The following is a 27369-nucleotide window of genomic DNA, read 5'->3' as shown; positions in this document are numbered from 1 at the left end:
AGCCAAAGATGACACAGAGTCTGAGAAAAACAGAAGAGTATGTAAAAGCCTCACATATATCCACTAGCATGCATGCAGCTCTAAAATTAGCAACATGTGGTATGCCCTGGTATGAGGAGAAAAATTTGATGATATGCACTCTAGATAGGCAACTGGTGGCTAAAAAAAGAGTTGACCACATGATCTCATAATTGGCCTTTAACCGACTTTATGGGGTAGTTCAATGTGAGAGAACTACTCACAGACTTATTTGAGTCTCACATTTTGAACAAGAGGATTATATTTTATTCATATTCTGCTGTCATCTTAATGTAGCAACTCTTAATGATAAACAAAATACAATGACATGGAAAACTTTGCTAACCACATACCCAGAAATTCAAGCACACCCATTCAGATCAGCAGAGTGGGGCAGCAGAAAGATGGGGATGGAACCAGGAACAGAATACCAGCAGTTACTGTTCGGGACAGAGGAGGTGTGTTGGAAAAACTGTTATGTCATGAGAGTGATTGGATTCGGAGGTAGGGGTTGAGATCAGAACTGGCCACACATCAGGGAGACTAAATATTGGGGGTCTTGAGAGTTTAGGAATTCCCTTAAAGATGGAGGTAAATAACCTACTCACAATGCCAGTATCCCAGCCCGGCACTACAATGGAAAGACCATGTTGTCCAGGCACTGCCCAACAATGCGTGCCTCCAGGACAATGTGGCCCAAGCTCCCCCACAATGCTCCAAAAGGAGGGTTACATGGAGAGTGATGTCATCTTGAACACCTTGACCCTGAAATCACACTAGGGTCAAAAAAAATGACTCACACAAGGAAGTGCCCAGTTCAATTTTTAGACTGGCACTAAACTATCTGGAAATGGTCAAACTCTGAGAAAAATGATTTTTCTTTACATAACACTGAGAAAGCAATGCTTTGATATTTCATTTATGCATAATGGTTTTACCTGGGCCTACACTCATTTTGGATCTTTTGAGACCTTGGGCATCACTAAGATCGGAAAGTCATGCTTTGGAAGATTGGTTGCTCAGTTCTTGCTGACATTGTGCTTGACCGTGCCTTTCTACAGGGCTATTGCTTGGTAGCCTTAATAAATTGCTAAACCAGATTAATATACAATGGACTACAATTCCAAGACAGTACTAGGTGGAGTGTGCATCATATAGTACCTACACTGCATTAATGATGAGAAGCCTGCTCACTTTAAACCAAGGCTCCTCAGTTTCCTCTAGTTGATACAAAAGACCATATCATGTTATTTAAAGAACAATGTTTTTCTTCCCAGTGTCCTTAGCAATATTTATACCTTAAGTAAAACCATAAAGATGGATGATTTGGTCACTTATCTCATTGTTGTCTGTGGGCACTAAATGAGCACAAAATGGCTTCAGTATTTCCAAATGTTTAATGGCAACAAAGGCAAAAATACATTCTTGGCTGTAAAATGCTTTGGGAGATCCACAGGTTATGAGGGTGCTATGTAGGTGCAAGTTCATTGCTCCTGTTCCTGTCTTCCGCTTCCAAAACTGCAAGACAAGCTTCAGCTTCTCCTCGACAGACTATCTCAAACTACTCTCCCTTGCATCCTCCTCACTCACCTCCAGCATCACTAAGATTCAGCTGCGTTCCTCTCTTCTCTATCCCACTGGGCCAAATTTCTCCAGGGACATCCAGCTGCCCTAGCCTTGAACTCATGTCTTTCTCCAATTTCTATCTCTCCCCTCTTATCCTCAATTAGCACATCTCCCCCACTAAGTGTATCTTCCACTTCTATATCTTATTTGCACCAAATTGCTGAGTATCCAACTTCTCATCCTATTCTTCATGTTTGGCTGATGTCAATAGTTTCCTCTGCCTACTCTCATCCACTTTAAATTTGCCACCTTCACTCCCAACCTTGTTTCCCCTTTCCTAATAAACCACAGCCCCATTTTCAACATCCTTTTTCCCTTCAAAGTATTTGATATGCTGTCACTTCATCCATGCCTATCTTTCCCATAACACCAAGTCTGAATTTCTGCCCTTAGATCATTGTGCCTGTCATGTTACCACAACAATGAAAGTCATAAATGTGACTGGAACCATAAATAAATCATCCTTTGTATCCTTTTCAATCTGAATGCTGCTTTTGATATGGTTGAGCCTAACATTCCCATCCAACAACATCATTCAGCTTGGTGGAGTCACAATCTCCAGGATACATTCCTATCTATCCAGTAATTGGCAACAAAGTAAAAATCACCTGCAACAGCATTTCTTCTTCCTGGGCTGATGACTCCAGTGCTTCCCTGGAACTCGCATTGACTCAACCTTTTGTTTAGTCACTCCTTAGAATCATGAAGGAATTTTAAACACTGAAGAATGAAGGGTTATGTAGTGGACAGAGAGTTAAATCTGCAAAAGTCAGCAGGTCAGAAACCCGACACAAGTCCAACAATTTCCAGACTTAGCTCAAGCGTATCAGGCGGTGGACTGGGAAACCTCCTCAGGAGAGTTGGGCTGCCAACATAAAAATAGTCATCATTCATTAAGAGCAAGCATGTTTGCAATCTTCCAGTTTAACTCCAGGCACGACAATTTCATGAGTTCACTGAGACTTCAAATTGAAACCGTGGCAGGAGCAAAATGGAACCAGAGGGGAGCTGAGAAGCTGACACCTAATCTAGCAGTACTGAGGCCACACATCTGCTGTCTTAAACAATGCTGTTTTAAGTTTTCTTCACAGGAGTTGTGATGGTTTGTAGAAAGTTTCATCAACTTTGTTGTTCAATTTCAGCACTTTTAGACCAGTCTATATACTCTCTGCAGTTGGCAGACCTCTGCCAGGGTGGTGATGGGTACTGTTCATGCAGTCATACTGTGGCACTCAGAGGAGGAGCGAGCTGAGCAACTACAGATGCTTCAGGACTAGCAGTTGACTCACCCGCAGTTGCATACAAGTGAGAGGCATGTGACAGATGCAGCTCACAGGAGGTCTTATTCCTGCACAGGATAAGAAGGCAAATTCACTTCCTGAACATCTTGGATTACAAGTGTCTGAGGAGGCTCAAGTTCTTATGGTGGGTGGCGGAAGATCGGGACAAGAGCTGATGCCCATTGGTCCAGAAGACCATGCCTTCCACCAGTTGTCAAAGTGACCACATTCACGATCTTCCAGGACACTACCAGAGGCATCTTTGGGATATCTATGTTGCCTTGTCTTCGGGAGATGGCACGAGCAGTGAATTCACCACTGAAAAAAACCGTTCGGAATAAGTAGATGCAGGGAGTGAAAGGCTGCATTCACACAGGGATCAAGGAAGCCCCAGCCCAGCCTGCGATATTCATTAAGGAGAAAGGGCTCAGTTCCTGTAATGTTTGGTTGACCCTCCCACATCCCACAGACACTCAAGTCGGTAGGTTGATTGGCCACTCTAAATTGACCATAGTGTGCAGATGAGTGGTAGGATATGAACTGATGAGAATGTGGGAGGAATTTAAAAAATGGGATTAATGTAATATTTGCATAAATGGGTGGTTGACGGTCAGTGTGGACTCAGTGGGCTAAAGGGCCTGTCTCCGAGCTATAAGTCTATGATGGAGACCACCTCTGCAACACTACCTGACTCTAACCCTGCCTTTGCACATCTGCTGCAGCAAACTTTGTCCATGACTATGTTATCTCTAGGTGCGTCTATTCAGATGTTCTCCTAGCCTTCCTCACAGCTTCCACCTTATGTCGTCTTGACCCCATCCAAAACCTTGCTGGATATATCCTAACATGCAGCGTCCAGTTCCTCCATCACTCTGGTGCATTCTGACCCACACTGGCCTTTGTCTAGTGATGACAGGATTTTTAATTTCCAATCCTTATTTTCATTCTCCCCACTGCCTTCCTATCTCTGCAACCTCCTCTGGCCTACAACCCTAAGATCTCCTTGCTCTTCTAATTGACAAGTTTGGCATTCCCGGTACTGATCTCTTTCTGCTCTTTGGTAGTCCCTTGGGATTCGGGATGTGCTCTCAGGTGGCTGATGAGACGACTGGGGCCAATGGATTTTGCCACAGGTTCGTGACAGGGCAATCAGGAGGGTAGATTACGAGGAGTTGCCATTTATACTGGGCTTCTTTATGCTCCAAATAAAGAGACTTGAGCCTCTCATTGCCATCCTTCTATGTCTTGGTCAAGGGCCATGGCTTCCCACAAGTCAGTAGGGTTGTTGTACTTTTTCAGTGAGGTTTTGAGAACCTCTTTGAATTATTTCCTCTTTCCACCTGGTAATCTCTTGCCATGACTGTGCCTGGAATAGAGTGTTCATTTCAGGAGTCTGGTGTCGGGCATGTGAGCAATGTGGGCAGCCCAAAAGAGTGGACAGAGAGTAATTATGGCCCCATCACTGGGGATGTTGGCCAGAGAGAGGATGCTGATGTTCGCTCGCTTCTCCTGGCAGTAGGATTGAAAGGTTTTGCAAAGTCATTCTTGGTGGTGTTTCTCCATTCCAGGTCTCAAAAGCATACAGGAGAGCAGGATCATTGCTACCTGATAGACAATGAACTTTGCACCAGGTTTGAGATCTTGATCTTCAAACATTCTTTTTCTCAGATGGCAAAAGACTGTGCTGGAGCATTGAAGGTGAGAGTGAATTCCATCACTGATATCTACCTTTATAGAGAGATGGCTCCCAAGACATGGGAAGTGGTTCATGTTTTCCAATGTCTCACCATGGACCTTTATTGTCAGATAACGACATTGTTCACAGTGGGCAGGTTGATGGAGTACCATTGTTTTGCGATGTAATGTGCAAGGTCATTTTCTCAAGTGCTTCAGTGAACTAGTTGATGATGCTTGGAATTCAATGTCCAAACATGTGCATTTGCAAGTATTGTCTGCAAGCTGCAGCCCGATGGGGCGGCTTTGGTTTCTGAGTGGAGGTCATGCAGGTCAAACTATTTCCCGTTTGTTCTGCAGATTAGCTGTACTCCAGTATGAAGCTTGTGGGAGGTGAGGTGCAGGGGATAAAAGTGTTTGGTGGTGTTGCTGCCTTGATACTAGTCTGCCCTCTGATTGGATTTGCAGTGGACCATTTGATTACGATCATGACTTGCATGCCATCATGTGGCAGGTGTAATATGCAAATTAATTTCTTTGGGCAGCCAAACTTTACATGGATATAGAGTCATAGATTCACAGAGTTGTACAGCACGGAAACAGGCCCTTCAGCCCATACATGTCTGTGCCGACCAAGATGTATATTCAAGCTAATCCCATTTCCCAGCACTTGATCCATATCTCTCTAAACTCTTGTCATCCACATACCTGTCCACATACTTCTTCAAAGTATCTAATGTACCTGCCTCAACCACTTCCTCTGGTAGCTGGTTCCATATATCTACCACCTGCTGAGTAAAAAATTTGCCCCTCAGGTTCTTATTAAAACTTTCACCTCTCACCTTAAAACTATGTCCTCTAGTTTTTGATTCCCCAACCCTGGAAAAAAGACTGCTCACCCTATCTATGCCTTTCATGATTTTATAGACCTTATAAATGAAGTATAGAGTATAAATAAAAAGTATAAATAAAGAAAAAAATTAAATCAGGAATTTATGAGTTAAGAGAGGTTCTGCACTCTTAGGGAATACCCTGTCAGGGTGAAATAGCCTGCAGCCAATTCAAACCATTGTTTTTAAACAAGTATTTTAACGAGAGGCTGAGTTCAATTTCATTCTGTTCATCACCTTATTCAAACAATTTTCTGTGACAGGTATGTTCACACTGCACTCATTTCACTGCTGAACTGTTGACGTCTCCTCCTTTACACAAGTGTGTGGTAACCTGGCATTGCCCCATCCCATGTGTCTGGTCCTGGATCACTTCCACGGGTTCTCTTGGTCAAAGTAATCAGAGGCTTTGGTGTGGCCAAGAAAGGCCACATGCAGGAGTTGATGTTACTTCCTGATGATACGCAGTGAAGATCAATCCGTTTTGTCTCTAGGTGTGATTTAGGGAGCAGCTTTTTGGCCACTGGGAGGAGATAGTTGAGTAGGGACCTGACAATGCCTTTTCTTCTAGACAACAGTAGGGAAACCCCTCAGTAGTTACCCCAGCCAGGTCTGATTCCTTTCTTGAACTTGATCATAACTATGGCATCTCTGGCATCTCCTGCCTTGTCTTCATCTTCTCAGACCTGAGAGATGAGGCTGTTAATTTGTGACTTAGTTTCTTCACTGTATGATTTTAAAACTTCAGCAATGATCCTGACCTCTCCCAGGCCCTTGATGTCTTTCAATTGGCAAATGGCCTTTTTGACTTCTTGTCTTCTCACCAATGGCAGCCATACCTTCAGCCACCTTTGTGCTAAACTCTGGAATTTCCTCCTGAATCTTGTCCTCCCTGCTTTTCTTTCCTCCTTTAAGACAGACCTTAAAAGCTATCTACTTGACTCTACTTTTGGTCATTCAATATTATGCTACTATCACTTGTGGCTTAGTGTTATATCTTGTTTTATAACTTTCCCTTTCAATGCCCCAGGATCAATTTACTACATTCATGCATTTCTCTCAAATGGGAGAGGTGATCTGGGTGTTATCAGGGCAACATTCTTAACCCTTGTTTTAAATTGTTATAAATAATAAGTTTTATCATTTCTTTGAAATCGTTCAAAATCTTTGGCAACTGTCTTTCCAAATATCCGAAGTATGAGCCTGAATTTTACTATTAAATTTACTTACATGAATACGACTCTGGGACTTCCATGCATGCATAATCAACTGTGAAAGTCTTGAATTTAATGACAGATTTAGAATGCTTAATCTGTCCATTTGCTCCACCTCTGGGCTCAGTGTCTGGCTCCACCTTGCTGAGATTCTCTTGTAGTAATTGTGAGGAATCGGCTCCACGTCACCTTATTTACTGGGCCATGGATTCGGAAGCAAAAGGGAGGGGAAATTCCTTTCTTAAAGTTATGTCAGATTAGATTAATGTTTTTAATTATTTCTGTATTTTAGGCTGCTTTATTTATCTTATTAATTATTGCTTTTATTTTCGTAGTTTATAAAGTTTTTGAATACCAATGGCAGATAAAAACCTTGATGTCTTTCATAGTTGGTAAAACTGGGCAGAGTACTTTGCGGGTTGTCAAAGCTTTCAGAAGCTTTTCAGAGGTGGGGCTTCTTCAGAGCGTTGCTATCACCCAGACCACACCACCAGAGTCCAGAACACTTCAGGCTAGACATGCAGAACATTGCTATTTCTACAGGGTAGATTCAGTGATCAGAACGAATGGACAGGAAGCAAGATTTGGTCAAGATTCCTGCTCTTCCAATTGCTTGAATGAAGTGACCAACTTATATGTGCTCAGAACATTCATAAAATGCCAAAGTAATGCTTTCAGTTTCTTGCTTCAGGAATGCCAAAACTCCTATGCACTGTTGTTAGAAGTCTGAGTTCTTAATCACATGCTTAGTCATACGTCAATTCTCTGACTCTCATGATTTAATTTATGTATATCAACAAATAGTGGATTATGACACAACAGAGACTTGTTCTGCTTATTTATTCATTGATCTATCAAGGCACAGAAGGAGACCATTCAGCTGCTCAGGTCAAGGTTGGCTCCCAGCAGAACAACCCTATCAGTTCCATTTCCCTCCCTTATTTATGATACCCTTACGAAATGTATACATTTTCTAATCTTTATTTTGTACTCCATTAAATATTTAAAGTATTCTTCCTGATTTGCAATATGTGAAGATTCCTTAGTGTGATTGGCTACTCTGGCCACATGATGACATCAGGCTTTGGGACACAATGGATCTTCTTCAAATGATCCCTTTGCAGTAATCAACACCAGGAAAGAGGAAATCAATGCAATTGCCAGATCTTTGTGGGCAGCTTTATTTGAGGTCAGCAGAGAGTTCTATTGCTATATCGTGAAATCCAGACCAATATTTCAGCAGGTCAGCAGACCTTCTTGGTAACTTTCCTCTATTTACTAATTTCCTGGTGGAGCATTTCAAATTAGGTGGGGTGGGGCATAGAAGGTAGAGTTCACAGACTTCCACAACCTGTTGACTACTTGGAATCTGGAGCAACACAAAAGGTGCTGGAGGAACTCAGTGGGTCAGGCAGCATCTATGGAGGGAAATGGACAGTTGATGTTTTGGGTCAAGACCCTTCATCTGGACTGGAAAGAAAGGGGGAGATAGCCAGTATAAAAAGGTGGAGGGAAGGGGTGGAGCACTTCTTGGAATTATGTTTTGAGTAGGAAGCACAATAATTAACACCTGTCCCTAGCATATCTTCAGGGTAATATCTGAGAAGGATCTGGTGATGTCTTCTGGTCACTTAGCTTAGAGCTAAAATATTTTTCCACATGCTAAGCTTAAGAGAGGTACTGAGTGCAATGGTGAGTGAAAGATAAAATTAAAAGAACTATATATGCTAATAGCTCACTGTCAGACATGATAAATTCTCCAAGCCAGCCCCTTGATATGATTTCACCGATACACAAAAACCCTTTCAAACTTTTGGTGGACAGTTTGCTTGCTGAGCTGTAAGATATTCAATGGAAGTTGATCCTTTTCTACCATAGATCTGGGTCACCAAAGATCAAACATATTTGTCAAGTAGGTATTTTGATAGTTTATTTTTGGAAAGGATGCTAATATTTACTATTTATTTCTTTTTTTTTATTTTTTGGGGTATGCCCACCAGTTGGCAAGGCCCATATTTATTGCTCGTCTCCTATCAGTTTGAAAGGTTTACTTAAAAGAGTTACATGTAGGCCAGACCAAGTTGATATGATCTTTTGGTCAAACACCATATGGGCAGAGGTAAATACAAAAGTAAGTTGTGAAGAGGATATGGGGTGACTCTAAAACAATATTGCTAGGTTAAGTGAGTTGGGTAAAATGGAGCAAATGGAATATAATGTGAGATAATGTGAAATTGTCCATTTTGGCAGAAACTGTCTATTTTAGGGTCACCGCAGGGATCAGTGGTGGGTCCTTTGTTGTTACCTCAGGGATTGATGCTGGGACATTTGATACATACTATCGACTTGGATGTTAATGTAGGAAGAATGAATAGAAAGTTTGCAGGTGACATGAAAATTTATGCTTTTTTGGATAGCAAGGAAGATTGTCTAAGGCTACAGCAGAATAAATATCAGGTGGAAAGTTAGTTGGAGTCTTGGCAGATGGAATTTAATCCCAAGTGCAAGGTGATGCATTTTGTGAATGGGGGTAGGAGATATACAGTAAATGGAAGGGCACAGTAATAATAATGAACAGAGAGACCTTGGGTCCGAGTCCATAGTCCTCTGAAAGTGGTACCATATGTAGATAGGGTGGTGAAGAAGTTGTGTTTGCCTTCATAAATTAGGGCACAGAAAATAAAAGTTGGGATGTTATGTTGCAATTATACAAAATACTGATTGGACTGCACTTGGAGAATTGTGTGCAGCTCTGGTCATCACACTATAAGGAGGATGTGGTTGTGCTGGCGAGAGTGCAGAGGAAATTAGTAACCAGGATGTTGCCTGGATTAAAGAATTTATGGGGTGAGATTGGACAGCCTGGGCTTGTCTTTCCGGGCTTGTTTCTCCTGGAGCAAAGAAGGCTGAGGGGTAGCCTAACAGAGGTATAGATAGAGTAGATAGTCAGAATCTTCTTCCCATGATAGGGGTATCAAAAACAAGAGGGCATAGGTTTAAACTGAGAGGGAGAAGTTTTAAAGGAAATCTGAGGAGAAAGTTTTTTTCAGAGGATAAATTGGACTGTCCAAGCTTCTATCTACTCGAGTTTAGAGGAGTGAGAGGGGACTTGATTAAAACATCTAAATTTCTGAAGGGTATTGACAGGGTGGAGGTGCAGAGAATGTTTTCTCCTGTGGGAGAATCTATAATTAGGAGTCAATTTTTTGAATTAATGCTCTCCCACTTCAGACAGAGATGAGGTGATTTTTTTTTCCTCAAAGAGAGTCATTAGTCTTTGGAGCTCTTTTCCTCAAAAAGCAGTGAAAGCAGAGTTTTGTTTCTGATGCAGAAGTAGAGAGATTCTTCATAAGTAACAGGGTGCAAGGTTACTGCAGGTTGCTGGGAATGTAATATCAACCATGGCCTTATTGGATGGTGCAGTAGGCTGAGTGACCTACACGTGGTCTGAATTCATATGTTTTTATTTTCAATAGGAAGGAACAGAAGACAAGAAGAGGCCAATATATTATTAACATTTAAAATGGCCAAGAAAATCATAAATATGTCTGTTTCAGACATATAAAATCAGCTGGGATGTATGGTTAAAACACTTTTAATCTGATTGAGATTTTTAAAGTATTTAAAGAATTTAACTGAATCGATAACGAGAAATGATTTCCATTGCAGGGTGGGGTCTAGAACAAATGGGAAAACTTTAAAATTGGAACTAATTTGCTCAGAGATGCTAATATGAAGCATTTCCTGTCTGAAAGGATAACGGAAACCTCAACTCACTCCCTAATATATCTGTTGATGCCTGTTTCTTTAAAACTTTATTTATACAGCACGGTAACAGGCCCTTCCGGCCCAACAAGTCTGCGCCGACCATTTAAACTTATGTTAACCTACCCGTACGTCTTTGGAATGTGGGATGAAACCGGAGCACCCGGAGGAAACTGTAAATTGACAATTTCCAAATGAAACCCAATAAATATTCCTTAGGCCAGACCAGTAAAGGAATGGAGCTGAGGTAAATAAATAGAATCAAGATGCATCATTACGATCTAATTAAGTGGGGGAACTTGCTCAGAAGTTGAATGGCCTTTTCTTGTTCCTGTGATTTTAGAAGTACTCAGTTTAAACATCCAAGGTAAGATTGCCCTGAAAAAATTAATTCTGGGATTTGTCCTCTTTGTCTATATTGGAGATACATGTCTGGAGATTCCATTAACACTGTTTTTTGTTACAACGTTATGCAATTGATTATTGATTTCCGGGGTGAAGCATCACTCAGAGAATTTTAATAGGCACTTCCTATTATCAACATTGCAAGCCCAAAGCAACTTCTGCATCACGGCCACATGGGATGACATCATACCCTGTGCAAAGCTCCTTTTTGAAGGGAATGTGGACCATATTGTCCTGGGTGCTCATTGTCAAATACTCATTGTTGGGCACTCCTGCAACAACATGGTCTTAAAACTATTGTATCGTACTTACAGTTTGGAGGGAGGACCATAGGATGCAGAGAAGCAGCTCTCCCCTCAACACTACCCAACGTCCAGGCAGTTCCCCACTCGCTTCAGCATACAATCTAACCATACAAACTCCCTACCTTCACAATTGGCCTGACCCTGCAGCCCCCCACAACCACCAGCCCCAACAATCTGGCAATCTTCTTCCCTCCCTGACACAGCCCTCCCAGATAATTTCCTGGCTTGTGAAACACTCCATCCAAAATAATCTCCCAGTCTCCACCTGCCTCATCCACCCAGCTCCAGCTCTGATCCCTCCACAACAATATGCCAGTCCCAACACTATCTGCAAACTGCTGGCCTCCAATGCCCCCTCCCCTCCAGCTGCCATCCCCCAGCCCCAATTCGGGACAGTGGCTAATCTCCCAAGCCCAGCCCAAGAAAAGAGGACTGTCCAGCACATGTACACCTGTAACAGTGAGCAGTACTAACTCTTTCGTTTTATAAAGAGCAGCTTAAGTCAAGCCCGTGTATTCCAACTGGTAACTTGTGAGACACTAACGTCATACATCCCACCAGAGGTATTAGAAGAATCAGTGTGGATGGTGGCAAAGTTACTCCATCAGCACCCCATATCATGCAATGGCAACACTTTGTACTTGTAAAGTGGAGCATGCCACACAGTAACTTGCTCAACAACTTTGACAATAGTGGGTTTATTATTAGTGTGACAATATGGTCATGATGAGGAGGAAAGGTAGTTCATTAATGGGGGACAAGAAGCTGAAAGAGGAACCACAATTTACAAGAACAGGATTTACTCTAAGGAACAGCAGTTTCAGATGGGCAAGAGGACAGGATACACATTCACCACCAAGGTATTCTACAGATTCAGTAATAATCAATCAACAAAGGTGGAATACAGATAGAACATGTTGGAAATACTCAGCAGGTCAGGCAGCATCTGTGGAGAGAGAAACAGAGATAATGTTCAAGTTGTTGACCTCTCAAATGAACTGAAGGATTAGAAATGTAACAGGTTTTAAGATGCAGCAAAATTGGCCAGGGGAGGAATGGAATAAAGGGAAAATCAAAGGATGCAAAGCAGATGTGATTAAGCAACAAAGGGAAAGATGGTGCAAGGCCAAATGGAATGACAGAACGTAGGATAGAAACTAGTAAAAAAATCATTACAGTGGTGCAGCTGTTAGAGCTGCTGCCTCTCAGTTCCAGCTTTCATTCTGACCTCCGTGTTGGAGTTTGCACATTTTCCCTGTGACCACATGTTTCTTCTGGGTGTTCCAGTTTCCTCCCACATCCCAAAGATGTGCTGGTCAGTAGATTAATTGCCCACTGTAAATTACCCCTTAGTGTCACTGGATGGTAGGATCAGTGAAAGAATGGGATGATTCCCTGAGCTGGCACAGACTCGATGGGTTAAATGGCTTCCTTCTAAGTTGTAAAGAAAAATGGAAATATGGAAATATCTACTGTCCAAAAAAAATGCTGTTTTTCAAGTCTTCACTAAGCTTAATTGCAACAGTGTAAGAGCCTGGATAGAGTGGTCAGGATGAGGAAGTTGGAGTGGGAGTGAGAGAATGGAGAGGCCAGAGAGGGAGTACAACAACAGGGAAGTGTGAGTGGGAATGAGGCGACCTGGAGGTTGGAGCAGGAGTGATAGAAGGGGCAAGTTGGAGTGGGAGTGAGGGCAAGGGGAGGTCAGCGGGGCAGTGAGGCAGCAGAGAGGTTGGAGTGTGGGGGTGGGGGGGCTTCTTCAGTATACTGACAGAGCATATTGAAGGCGACTGAGATGGAAGATTAAAATGAAAAGGAGGTGGAAGCTTGGGGTCATGGTCATGGATTGAATGTAAACCAGGCGTTTGCTTAATTTGCACTTGGACTGTCCTTTATAAGCTGCAAATACATGTACTAAATTGAAAGAGTATGTAAATGGCTACAGGTTGTCACAGGGTTACGAGCACCTGACTTATGGACAGCCCTACATATGGTCGAGCTCCCATATTAGTAAATTCAGAAATCCGATGTACATACGTTTGTTCCTACCAACAGCAGAACTAGTTTCCTCTCTCTCTCCTCTTTTAGTAATTGTTCTTTCTTATCAATCTTATGTGCTTTTGATGCCACTCATTACAATACTGTGGAGGTATGGTTACGAGTGAGTGATCTTTGTGTATTTTCTGAATTACTGACAAAATCAGCTTATGGATGTCCGTAAAAATGGAACCCATTTGTTGCCTGGGTTCGGTCTGAACTTCATCTGCAAGGACATTGTACAAGCCAATGCACTGTACAAGACATGGGAAGGTATCTTGGAAGAGATATTTGAGAAGTTGCCTGGGGTTATGGAGGTAACATTGTGAAATAGAAGGGGAAGGTGGGTAAGTTGGTAGCACTGTGTAGGAATGTGGTATTACACAGAACAATGAGGTTCAAGTTGGCAAGCAGGACAAGACAACAAGGAGAACCTTTGGAAGGAAGGAAAGAGGTGAGTGTGCAAAGTTGCAGGAAATGTTACAGAAATGGCAACAGACCACATCAAGTGGAATGTAGTCTTCGGCTGAAGATAAAGGGAACGTGTTGGAAGTACTGGTGTGTCAACAAGCTAGATGGAGATGGAAAAAGCATGGAGAACTGAATAAAATTTGTGAAGAAAATGGGCTGGGTGGAATTTTAGTTAACATATGTGTGGGAGTCAGTGGACTTGCAGTGAGCATTAATCAATAGCCTATCATCAGAAATAAAGGTGGCAGGAAGGGAAGAGAAGGGCATGTCTGAATCCTAGGAAGAGTGTTGAAACAAGAATCAAACCTTATGAAATTTTCTAGTTTGGATGACAACCAGAGAAGACTCCAGTAAAGTAATTAACTCACATAATATAGAAAGGCAGCTTACACAAATAGGATTGGAACAAAAAATATTACACAAAACTCATGAAAATGCAGGCATAGCTAGGATCAATAAAGAATCCCGTACATCACTTTTTATTTATAGCTTGTGGGTAGAGTCAAAGAAAAAGTGGTTCAATGCAAGAATGCATTCAGTCAAATGAAGCAGGATAACAGTGGATGGCAACTGTTTAAGGAAGAAGCAGACTATCCTATGGATAAAGATAGATCACACCATTTTATTAAATGTACTGAGGATACCCATGGATTTCACCTCATATATTTTAGCACGTTGATTCATGCCTTACAGGAGCAGGTAATGACGGAAATCTGGCAGAGAAACTAGCACTGGTCCTTATTGCATGAAGGAATGCACAGAATGAGATTGAGTTAAGCAAGTTCAAAATGTACGAATTGGAATTGCTGGTGAATAAACTTTGATTGGAGGCAGCAGTGAGCTTGGTACAAGGTATAAGAGGCTATGAGTTAAGATTAAAAAATAATAAAGGAGCTCTGGCAGCAATGTTGAGCAATTAGAATCTACAAGAGTGCCCTGCAATACCATTACGAACAATGCATGAAGATACAATGATGGTCTTCAACATGACTAACATCGTACACCTGGAAATCAAAAACCAAAAATGATTTTTGCCAAACATCAGATATTAATTTACTAAATTGTATACAGAAGGTGACTCCTACTGGCAGTGTGAAGCTGCAATAGTCAGAGCAATGTGTATTGGAAAGAATAGGGAAGATCATTGTCCTGACCAGCCAACAGTTAAGCGATTGAAGGGAAATCTGGTGGATGGTTGAACATGGGGAAGGATCTGGTGGATTCTAAACGGTGGGATGGAATGGTCCTGTCAGACTCTCTTAATTGCTATGCTTGGCACCCTAACGTCAAAGATGAAGAACAACCCTAATATTTTTATTAAATCAAGAGTACAAAAGAAAGAGTGATGGTTCCAATAACCAGGGAACATTGGTTATTATTGGGAAGAGCTATAAAATCATCTGACAAAACAGCACCACAACACTCATAGAGATGAGATCCTACCACTCACTCCAAATATAGACCGAACTATTCTCACAGGGGTTTATATTTCCCAGTGAGACAGAATTGAAGGTGACTATGTAACTTTCCTTGTCCTATCAATCCTCCAAGATCATTGTGCTCCACCAAATCTAGCTTCCTGGCTATTCCTTTTTTTAATTTTATCTTTAGCAGCAACGTACGTATGTCCTTATGTGTCCTTCTGCGGCTTGGGGTCAAATTTTGAGTGGTAGCATTCTTGCAAAGCATCTTGGGACATTTTAGCAAGTGATTACTTAAAAGCAAGTTGTTGTGGCAGTGAGTTAGAAGTTACCATTCTATTTATTTCAGGCAGTTCCCACCTGAATTACGGACAGCTTGTCCTTTCTCCCATCTCTTTGGAAATTAGAAAGTTAAATGTTAGAAGTTATAAAGGCTGGACAACAAAAGGCAAAACAGAGCATCACTTGCCCACTAGCTAAACATCCCCTTTTTTCACCTGCATGGTCACTAAAGATAAGTTGAAAAGGGGGCAATTTTTTTTTCCTCTTCATCAAAAATCTGTATGTTCCTCAGCTCTCATAAGCTGTGATTGGATGTCACTCTTGATCTCAGTCACATGTATTACACACACACTATAATAGCACATCCTACTGTGGTCTATGTCAGAAGCTCAATGAAACCAAATATTGGAAGTGCTGCACAATCATCTGCACAATCACATCACATGTTTAGTGCATGCAGCCAAGAGTGAAATTCAACCTTATCGGTCTTTGAATACTTAAAACAAAAAATAGACTTTGAAATTTAGATTTCTTTCATTTAAACCTTCACTACCATGGGAGAAACATTTTTTGCTGCTTTCAAGTGGATTCTCAGAAAAACATCAGGAGATCACCTGCTAACCACCTTTGTTAAGAGTAGCTGTGATTTTTGACTCCAGAGACTGGCAACTGCAAATAGTTCTGAAGCAAGATAATTGCCTGTGTTTCTATAAGAGAGGCTTCTGACTATGTTTTTATCACAGTCTAGAAGTTACTGTTGGGGAAATAACTATGGCATGCAAAAGAAGCATCTAAATCACATGATTTGACAAAGCCTTTATTTGAAAATTTGCATTGTTGTTCTCAAGGTTTCATGGCTTTCCCCATCCAATTACTGTAACCTTCTCCAGCCCTACTTCCGAAAATGTGAAGAAATGCTGCCTCAGTTGCATCCAGTGAAAGTGCAATGTTACAGCATCTACCTATTGTACTCGACTTCAGAAATTTGGTTCTGTTGGAACTGAATTTTGAAAACAAAGTACAACATTCACGTGCTACAATATTTTGTGGATATATTAGGTCTCAAATTCAACCTCAGTGATGAGCACTCTGTGCAAAATGGTAGCAGTTGTGCCTTGTATTCCACAGGAACCCATTTTTGGAAGTAGTGTTAAATAAGCAGTCAGTACCTGGGTAAGAGATTTAGAGAGGACCTAATGGGGATTTTTCTCACCCAGAGAGTGGTGATTATCTGAAATACACTGCCTGAGAGTATGGTGGAAGCAGAGTCACTGACAGTATTTAATAAGTGTCTCAATGAGCACTAGAATTGCCTAGATATAGAAGGCTACTTACCAAGTGCTGGAAGATATGGATAAATGCTCACTGGTCAGCGTGCATGGAATGGGCTGAATGGCCTGTTCAAATGCTGTTCGACTCAATGATTCTCTAACTCTACAGTACAATAGCTGGCATTCAGCACGAGTGAACAAGTTGGAATTTCTGACCCGGGGTGACATTAATACAAAATAACTTGTGATATATTCAGTATGGAAAAGAGAATGTTCTTTAAAGAGATTAATTATTGCAAGGAATCTATGACTACTGAAAGTGGTTGTAGCAAACAGCTTTCATGTTTTCAAACAGATACTAGAAGAGCACGTAAGAACAAAAGGAATAAATGATAAACTGAGATGAAGTATGAAGAATAGGAAGGAATTTGCATGGAATCTAAATATTGGTACCAATTACTTGGGCTGTTTTGTGTTATGCCCATTTAACCACTGATGTTCCAGGGTTCCTCTAATTCCCGTGCTTTATACATCCATAGTTTCCAACATTCTGCCCTTGATAGTTGTGCCTTTCATTCTCCCTTCACTTTTCTGCCCTCCTCTCTCTCTTTCTCTTCTCTTTATTATACTCTCTAAAACCTGCCTCTTAGACTAACCTCGTGTTCACCTGTTTTAACATCTCACTATGTGGCTTGGTGCCTAATTTTGTTTGGCAAAACTCACAAAGTGCTATAGGTTACTTAAACTGTGTTAATGGTGCTAGATCAATGCAAGATTTTATTTTTGATCCCAGAAGGTACTAAAACTTGGCTTTAATATCTGAGCAGCAATGTAAAAACAACAGAAAATAATACCCATATTCAATCTATTATGAGGCATTTAATCAGCTGAAACAACACTGGGAGGCTTAGGACAACTGCTAGCTTAGCAAAATTGTTAAAAATGGGGTGCTACGGATTGTGGAATGGAATTCACAGTCCGGTTGCTCAAAGTACAACATCAGTGATGGAGGCATGCTGTAGGGGACGGAAGGAGGTCTATTTCCCTGAAAAGCAAACCAGTACTCTTAATGCAAGTCAGATATACAATAGCCTACAGGAAATGAAGATCCTGCAAATAGACTGTACATTATGTTGAGCAATTATTTATCATTGATAAAAGTACACCAGGAGTCCACTATAACATGCAAATTCAAGAATTTGACACTGATGTGTTTGAGCACAATTAATAGGCAAACAGAGTTGGGCCCTTTAGGAAATTGTGTTAAATTAAGCACTCTGCAATATTATTCCCCCACAAATGATGTCCCATCCTTTGCGTGTTCTAACAACTGTGACTAGGCTTATAGCACTGTCACCTCAGAAAACTGCTTTGGTCTGTCAGAAGGTTGTGAGTTCAAATCCCACTGGAGACTTGATGACCGACTCCAATGCAGGAGTGAGGAAATGATGTGCTGCCCAATGATGCCACCACTTGGATAAACCATTAAATTGCCCACTCAGACAGACCAAAAGGTCTCTTGCTGATCAATGGACTTCAGGACTGTCCTCACAATGTTCTGGCCAATATTTATCGCTCATGAGCATCTGATGCAGATTATATGGTCTGTTTCATTACTATTTATGGCACCATGCTTGGACCAACACCTTCTGTTTGGGCATGTTGCAGCCTTCAGAATTCAATATTGAATTCTCCAACTTTAAGTTACCCATTCTTTCTTTCTGTCTGTATCAGAGTTGGCCATTTCTGTCTGTCATTATTTTGGCTCAGTTTTTCCTTTCGTTTGTATTGCCTGGTTTGGTGGGGTGGAGGACCATAGTGGAACTGGTGGTGAGATCAGTGATCAGTTCTGGGAGTTGCAGGGAGATGAAGGAGAGTATGTAATTATGGGAACCTGTCCATGTGGTTTCCCAGTACCAGGCTTGGACCTAGTTTGGGTGGTAAGTTAGTTATTGGCTCAACCACAATTTATGATTGGAAATGCCCTGCAAAATTTCTGGAGCGAGAAGATTCAACCTGGAAATCATTGCATTCACCTTCTACTTCAGAAATGACCGATTCCCACATGCACAGAGCAACTTATATGAATTCCTAGGACACTGCATTTGAGCCTATATTGTCACTCACTGACATTCCAGTTCCCACCCTCTGAGTGAACTGAGTTCTGTTTACCTCTTCTATATAAAGGTTAGCTACTTCATTTAAACTCTTTATAGCTGTGATTCCTGGAAAATGTGTTACAAGATTCTGAAAAACAGACCTGCGTGTAACAGCTGTTGCTAAGTGGCACACGCAGACCCAGCCTTTGAAAGGCTCCAATTGGGCAGAATATATAGCTGTCAGAGATCAAAAATAACAATACCATAGTAATGTCCCTTGTGGTGCCAGCCAGCTTAGCTATCATTATCGATCCACTAAAGGGAAATAATGCTCATCCTAGTGTATACATAGCAGGCATATTCGAATGATAGTTGCTTTACCCTGCTACCTCCTATATCTTGTTACAAAAGACTGATGTGATCATCATTTACATGAAAAATGCTTTCAACTTCCCAGAAATGAGTTCCAAAACAAACCAAAAGTGTTTGCCCTGATTGGATCAAACTATTATCTTCTCACAACTTGTTCTAAATCAGCCCTTACCTTGCTTTACATTATGTCTCTCTCATTCATCACTTAATCTCTGCTTTGATATAGTCTGGCTCCCTCCACTCTAATGTTTCAAATTATGATAAAAGCACTTTATAAATGAATGTTGCCATTGATTGTGATAGAGCTACTGGAACTTAACTGATTGAGTAAAAGGCCATTCATATTTTTGGAAAATTACCAACTGCTCAAACATTTTGAATGTTTCCTGCTGTAAAACTGACAATTTCCATTTTGTAAAGCAATTAGTTATCATCAGTTATAATTTATCAGGACCCTGTTTAAAATGTAAATACACTATATTTGAAGAATTAGAGCATGAATGCGATTGGGCACAAATGCCCACTGTCATTTATGTTAAAAGCTGCCATCCAAGAACTGTTCTTAATTTGTAATTCTGGCAGCGTGCCAGAGATTCCACCAGATATCTTCAGGTGGATTCTTCCCTGCCTCCGTGACACTATTTCTGATCAGAACCACAGGAGATCACCTCATTCTCATTACTACAAACTTTCTGAAGCATTGTGGGAGAGCTCGGAACATGTTGTCTCGGGAGCAGCGTTGCTGGGAATCTGGGAAAAAATAGGTCCTCTCAACACAATGCTGGATTGCAATCTGGATAGGTAAGTCTCTTACTTAGCTGCAATCATACTGGTCCTAACCCCTATACTGCACTGAAACCTCACCATCCTCATTGCTGCTCCCAATTCCACGATCTCTTGATCCCACCAAGAATCTGGATGCAGGCCTTTTTGTGACCAACCCCAGCCACATGCTCTCTCACCATTCACCTGATGCTCTGTGAGACACTGGTTCAGATTAGCCTTCTTAAGGAGCACCCAACTTGACCTATGTCTCAAACTCCAGTCCCTGTTCTGGCTCCCCTCAGCTGTATCACAAGGTTTCAATGCACAATCCCACTACCCTCCCTAACGCAGCAAGGCTTCCATCCCTCTTCCTCACACCCTGACCATGGGAGAGGGCACCATTCCCTCTCCTTCCTGCTCTAACCCTGACACATGAACCTGATCCCACCCCTGACCCTCTGACCCTGGCACGAGACTCTGTTCCCTCTTCCAACCATGATGCAAGTCTCTGATCCCATTCCTGATGCTCTGATCCCAGCTCAAGATTCTATTCCCTCCTCCAACTCTCTGACCCTGACATAAATCTGATCCCACTCCTGACCCTCTGACCCTGGCACAAGAATTGGAATGTGAATGCCATCGGCGCACTGATATTGTCAAAAGCCAACATGTAAGAACTGGCAGTGTGCCAGAGATTCCACCAGACTTCCCCAGGCAGTAGTCTCCCTTGCCTCCGTGATCAGAGCCAGAGGAGGCGGCCTCATTCTCATTACTCTATTGAACCTTTTGAAGCATTGTGGGAGAGGTTGGAACAGGTTTCTGATCAATGCTGATGTTGAAAGATTCAACAATAGTAATAGCATTGAATGTCAAAGGGAGGTGGTTAAGCACTCTTGTTGCTGATGATAGTTACCTGGCACATAAATGATGTGAATGTTACTTCCACTTATTAGCCCTTATCTAAGTGTGGAATTTTTCTTGCTGTATTTTTCCTTTAATACGATACTATTCAAAAGCTACTCTCCCAAATACACAGTAATCTTCCCATAATGTATACAATGTCATCTAATGCTTAATAATGAGCGGAATTCTTCCTTGTACATTTATATTTTCACTCAACGATTATGATCAGAGAAAATCTTCCCACTAAGTTGACAATGTCCCAATTTATCTTTCAGCCTATCATTAGTTGAACTTTCTTTTTTCGTAAAGAAAGTACGCCAGTGTCTTTACTTTCTTAGGAGGTTGAGGAGGTTTGACTTGTCACCGAACACTCTATCAAACTTCTACAGATGTACTGTTGAAAGTATCCTGACTGGTTACATCATGGTCTGGTACGGCAATTCGACTGTGCAGGAATGTAAGAAGCCGCAGAAAGTAGTGGACTCTGCCTAATACATCACGGGCACATCCCTCCCCACCACTGATAGTATCTGCAGGAGGCGCTGCCTCAAGAAGGCAACATCCATCATCAAAGATCCTCACCATCTGGGCCATGCCATCTTTTCACAGCTACCATCAGGCAGGAGGTTCAGAAGCCTGAAGTCCCACACCACCAGGTTCAAGAACAGCTACTTCCCTTCAACCATTTGGTTCTTGAACTAACCAGTAAAACCCTAAACACTGCAGTTTAGCAACACTATGACCACTTTGATCACTTTGCACTAAATGGGCTTTGTTTTTTTCTTCTAATTGTGTTCTTTCTTGTAAAAATAATGTATAATTTATATTTTTCTTCTGAATGCTGCTTATATGATGTTATGTGTCTGTGATGCTGCTGGAAGTAAGGTTTTCATTGCACCTGTGCCTACATGTACTCGTTCATATGACAATAAACGCGACTTTGACTTTTTGGTCTTTCATAACAATCAGGAAAGTCAGTCAGTGTGCGAGTATTAATAATGAAAATGGTAGGTGTTTAACATTTAGCATAAGAGTTCAAACCTTTACATCCAAATAAACAAGGATCAAACAATGGCAATGATATGCTCCTGAGTGAGGTTACAATGCATGAACATGAGTGCACAAATAATTCAGCCTAAAATTTGTGTTCCTCTTTTGTAAGTTTACACAACTTTCCTGTTGTACTTATTTTTTCATGACACGTTATGAATAAAGCTTTTCATGTTTTTTTTTCAAATGAGCCTCCATTTTTCAATTCTATTTTGCTTTAGATTTCCAAGATTTGGGACAATAATCACTGAAGTGTCTCAAGACTACTAAATAGACATTTAGAACCATAGAAAAATGCACCAAATGCACCCATTTAGCCCACTGCATCTGTGATATGTTTTGCTTGAGGGAACAAAAATCTAGGCTGACACTCCACTGCAGTACTTGAGGAAGTGCACTAATGAAAGTACCTTCACTTGATAAGGCATTAAACAAATCCCCAACTTCTCTCTCTTTGGTGCACACAGAAGATTCTACTTTTGCTAATTGAACATCTCAAAACTGAATGTTAGGCCAGGATATTCAGGGCTATCTTGAGGAGATGAATAGCCTAATTCCACTGCAATGTAACCAGGCCAGGTTTATGATGCACATCTTAACAGCCAGATACAAAGCTACTTTAAGTAAAGTCTGGGAGCTTGTCCTCAAAGTGGGTGACCTACATAATGGAAAATGCAGAGCAATTCTACTGAATACCAAAAGTGTGCTATGCTGAAATATCTAATGGTGAACACTGTATAATTACCAGATTCAGTAGTCTGACCCATAATTTCTTGGCCCATTCTATCCAGAAGTTCCTTCCATGCATTTGATTTGGTGTATTTTCCCAGTTTTTCTCTTGTGAGCAAGGTTTAGTTCTTTCTAACAAAACAATAATCAGAGCTAATCTATTTGATTCAGTTATAGCTATTTGGTATATCCAATTTTCTGTCTTTCTGTGGACAAGAAGAAAATGCTCCACTTTTGGGCAATTATTCAATGTTGTAGCAATAACTAATTAAAGCCTTTCTTTCTGTGATCTGTTTAGCCAAACATGGAAACACTTCATGGCACTCAGTCTTAGAATTCTGCAGCAGAATACTGACTTGCTTCAGTGGATGTTCGTCATGGCAACGTCCCTCTGTGAAGGAGATATCAAAGCTTGCTGCTTAAATGGATCAGATGATTTCAATGTCATTTGCGCTTTTGCAGACTTTAAACTGGGAAATTTTTCATCCAGGATTGGCCAATCAGCTACATGATCTAAGGATATAGGGTACCACATATCATTTAATGCCCATTATCTGTACTCCCTCTGACAGCTCTGTACCAATCGTTTTAATGAATGTCACCATAATGTTACTAGTAGCAGTTTAGTAACACACCGGCATTACTGTAAGTGTTCCAGCTCCTAACTGAATTAGGTTCTTGTGAACCTAATGTACATCAGGCCTCTGTATCTCCTTCTGCAACTGGATCCTTGACTTCCTTATCGGGAGATCACAGTCAGTGTGGATTGAAGGTCATCAACTCGGTGAAAGACGCCCTTTGGTCTGCCTGAAACTTGTTGGTCTCCCAACACTGCGAGATGTCCGTAGGGGAATGCTGCCGACTGGCACATTCCAGGCTGCAGGAGTACGTGCTGAGGGACGCACGAAGCTGGGTGCAGCCAATGCAAGGGCTCAGTGGGGAAGGACTACAGTTTAGGGTTCTTCTGCCACTGGAGAGGGAGGAGCGGGGTCAGATGAGGAAGCCCCTTAAATATTGTAATTATGGGATTGGGGTAGCACCCCAGGGAGCCACACGAGTGGCATCGGTGCTGTGGTTTTCTTTTATATAAAAAGGTAACACTAATGATTGATCCATACACTAATGTAAAGGTTTGCACTATTTTATTGTTGTATATAGTTTGTTTTTTATGATGAATAAAGTTTATTTTGGAATACTAATAGAAAAAATCTCCTCCTCATTGACAATCAACACAGGCGCACCTCAAGGATGCATGCTTAGCCCACTGCTCTACTCACTCTACAGTCATGACTGTGTGGCTAGGCACAGCTCAAATGCCATCTATAAATTCACCAATGACACCACTGTTGTTGGCAGAATCTCAGATGGCGACGAGGAGGCGTACAGGAGTGAGATAGATCGGCTGGTCAAGTGGTGTCGCAACAACAACCTCGCACTCAATGTCAGCAAGACCAAGCAATTGATTGTGGACTTCAGGAAGGGGAAGTTGGGAGAACACACACCAGTCCTCATTGAGGGGTCAGCGGTGGATAGGGTGAGCAGCTTCAAGTTCCTGGGCATCAACATCTCGGAGGATCTATCCTGGGCCCACTCACAAAGAACAGCTCTACTTCATTAGGAGTTTGAGGAGATTCAGTATGTCACCAAAGACTCTTACAAATTTCTGCAGATGTACGCTAGAGAGCATTCATGACAGGCTGGTATGGAGGCTCCAATGCACAGGATTGCAAGAGACTGCAGAGGGTTGTAGACTCAGCCAGCTCCATCATGGACACAACCCTCCCCACCATCGAGGACATCTTCAGGAGGTGACACCCATCATTAAGGACCCTCACCATCTGAGACATGCCCACTTCTCATTACTGCCATAGGGGATGAGGTACAGGAGCCTGAAGACCCACACTCAATGGTTCAGAAACAGCTTCTTCCCATTTCTCATCAGATTTCTGAATGGTCCATGAACCAAATAACACTACTTTGTTATTCCTTTTTTATCACGCTATTTATTTATCTTTGTAATTTATAATAATTTTATGTCATTGCACTGTACTGCTGCTGCAAAACAACAAATTTCACAACACATAAGTCAGTGATAATAAATCTAATTCTGATTCTAATTCTGAATGCTGTTCTTCCAACTCCCTATTCACTCTTCTCTCTGTAGCACCATCTCTATCATAACACAGACAATTCTCAGCTGCCAAGCTTTAAGCAACATAGCCTTGAATTTCCATTTCTCTGGAATGTGAAATTCTGTGCAATTGTTTTGATAAGGAAGCTATTTTGTTTGGAACCAAAATCCATCAGGTTGCCACAACGATTTCCAACCAGGAGACAAGAAAAATGGACCGAGCTTCTCGCCAAGCAATTCCCGATAGAGAGATACGGGGACAGTCTTTGAATCAACATTTCTGGGATCATTTGGCAGATATGGGTTCTGTCCCAGGTTGTCAACAAAGGTCCTGGATGAGATTTTCCAACTATAACCAATCCCTGAACGACAGTCAGTGTTAATCCTCTGGCTCAGTAATATCAGTACCTTTGTGCGATGTGGGATCTTCAGAGGCATGAACCACATATTCAAATAATTATAAGTGGGTGATTTGAGTTGGGGTCTTACCGAGACCACAATTATAGCTAGAAACCATTCTCAGCCATACTTCCCATTCCAGTCCAGGACTGCAATTTTATTCCATGTAAATGTGTTTGAATAAATATCTAGATTGAGATGAATGAGATTTTGCATTCTTGGTGACGTACAAGGCTGACCATTTCTTTGTTATAACACTGTGCTCTTCCAGGTTACCAGATGACATGCAAACTTTTGAGAAATCAATCTTTACAAGCAAGGGCAGAAACAGCAAGGGAAGGGGGAAAAATAAAATAGAAATTGCTGGAAATACTCAGTAGGACATACAGTATCAGGTCAAACATTTCAGGTTAGTCACTGCATGAGCTGCTATTTCCAACATTTCATGTTTTATTCCAGATTACTAAATTTTGCAGTATTTTACTTTGGAAAAAGAAGTTCAGGTCACTGCAATCCAGTTACTTATGCTGTAATGTGCACAGGGTGAAGTTCAGCCCAGAATAGCACTGGGCCAGATGGCAGCCCTCCACCACTTTTTATCTTCCCAAAGCTCATTGTACAGATTCACACATGAAGAATTAGGCTCATAAAACTTGTGGAAGTGTGCCCTGGTTGGAGTCATCACTTCCCCGAGAGGAAAGTAGATAAAAGGGGAGAAATTTCATTAAAATTAAGTCTCTGTTCAGGAAACAAAATGACAAATATAGAGATACTAAAACATTATTTACCTTTACCTTTTAAGCATCTACTAGAATAACCAACTTATAAGGAGAAAGCTCAAAAGATAAATAAAAAAACAGATCAAGTCTTTCTAAAGAACCCGTAAGTAACAGCATTCAGTGTTGAATGTGAATCGCACTGAGTACTTCCACTAGAGGGCAAAGTTGTTTTGGATTTCAACAAACTTGCAAATTATTTGAATGTAATTTCACTTGAGATTATTTTTGTTTAATATGTTAATTAAAATTTACAGATAATGAGTGCCGCAAGTGATGTAGAAAACCATGGAAACTAATAGCAAGTGAGAATGCAACAGAAGGTAAGTTCCTTATCTTAACACCAACATGCGGAAAATGAGATTGACCCTGAAGAATTCTGATACAAAGTATTGACCCTATGTGCTAGACTGCCCAACGCTCAGGCTCTTCAGTAGATCATGGGTATCAGGAAGCCCCACATAAACCATTTCAACCATCAGAAATCAGATGCCACAGTAAAACATTGTACTCTCCACACCAATAGCAGGGGACCTAAGACTACAGGGAGAACTTCAAACTCCATAATGGGTAAGAGCGGAGAAAGGACAGGGTTAGAAACAAAATTTGAATCATGGCCATAGGCTGTTATTTTGCAATAATAGGTTGCACGGCATGTCTGTGCCCCAATCACAAAATTACTGGCATTTCCCTGAGTAACTACTAGCATATTTAGGATTTTCACACAATTGCTTAAGTTCTGAAGTTCCAATTGCCTGTTCATGGTTGTTTTTTTAAATATTCTACAATGCTGGACTCCTCATGAAGTTGTCATGTACTTCCGGTAGGAGTTCACATGAACATCCATCCACCTCACACTAATGGTTTCAATGAAGGTGAATGGCTATGAGGGACTTTGGTATCTAGTCGTTAATTTCAATGTTTTAAAATGTTTGGGTGTCTTAAGGCATTTTAAATTGTTTTGAAAAGTGTTTTATATTTTTTCATTGTTTCTGAATGTTTTCAAATCGTTGTGTGAGGCAAACCAGAGTCTATCCCAGTCCCATTCTGACATAACTGTCTATGGCCTCCTGAGCTGTTATAACAAGGCCCAGCTTGAAGAAGAGTAGCTCAGGGCATGTTTAGGCCTTCTAGTCTCAATAAAAACTCTCCAATCTCCAATAACTCGCTTTCCCTATTTATATCAGAACTGACCACTTTTGCTACAAGTTATCCCTTGTGGTATTAGAAGACACAAGAGACTGCAGATGCTGGTATCAGGCAGCATCTATGGACCAGTTCAGATGAAGGGTCTCGACCCAAAACATCAACTGTCCATTTCCCTCCATAGATGCTGCCTGACCCACTGAGTTCCTCCAGCGCTTTGTGTGTTGCACTGATAATAGCTAAGTTTTGTTTTGTTTTCTCCTCTTCATTAACTCACCCTGACCTGTTACTTGCAACACATCACACTTCTTAATTTTCCCAGGTTGTCAGCAATTGTCGCATT

At 41.3% G+C, this 27369-nt stretch overlaps 1 protein-coding gene across 3 annotated transcripts in view; it reads right to left on the bottom strand.

Moving 5' to 3' along the window:
• The window catches only part of prkg1b (protein kinase cGMP-dependent 1b), a 556354-nt gene that overhangs the window by 51339 nt on the left and 477646 nt on the right, over window positions 1–27369 (bottom strand). The gene's annotated exons all lie outside the window — the stretch shown is intronic.

The sequence above is a fragment of the Pristis pectinata genome, chromosome 12 (genome assembly GCF_009764475.1).
Source record: "Pristis pectinata isolate sPriPec2 chromosome 12, sPriPec2.1.pri, whole genome shotgun sequence".
Classification (NCBI taxonomy): Eukaryota; Metazoa; Chordata; class Chondrichthyes; order Rhinopristiformes; family Pristidae; genus Pristis; species Pristis pectinata.
Note: the sequence above shows the minus strand (reverse complement) of the source record. Positions and strands in the feature narration are given on the sequence as shown.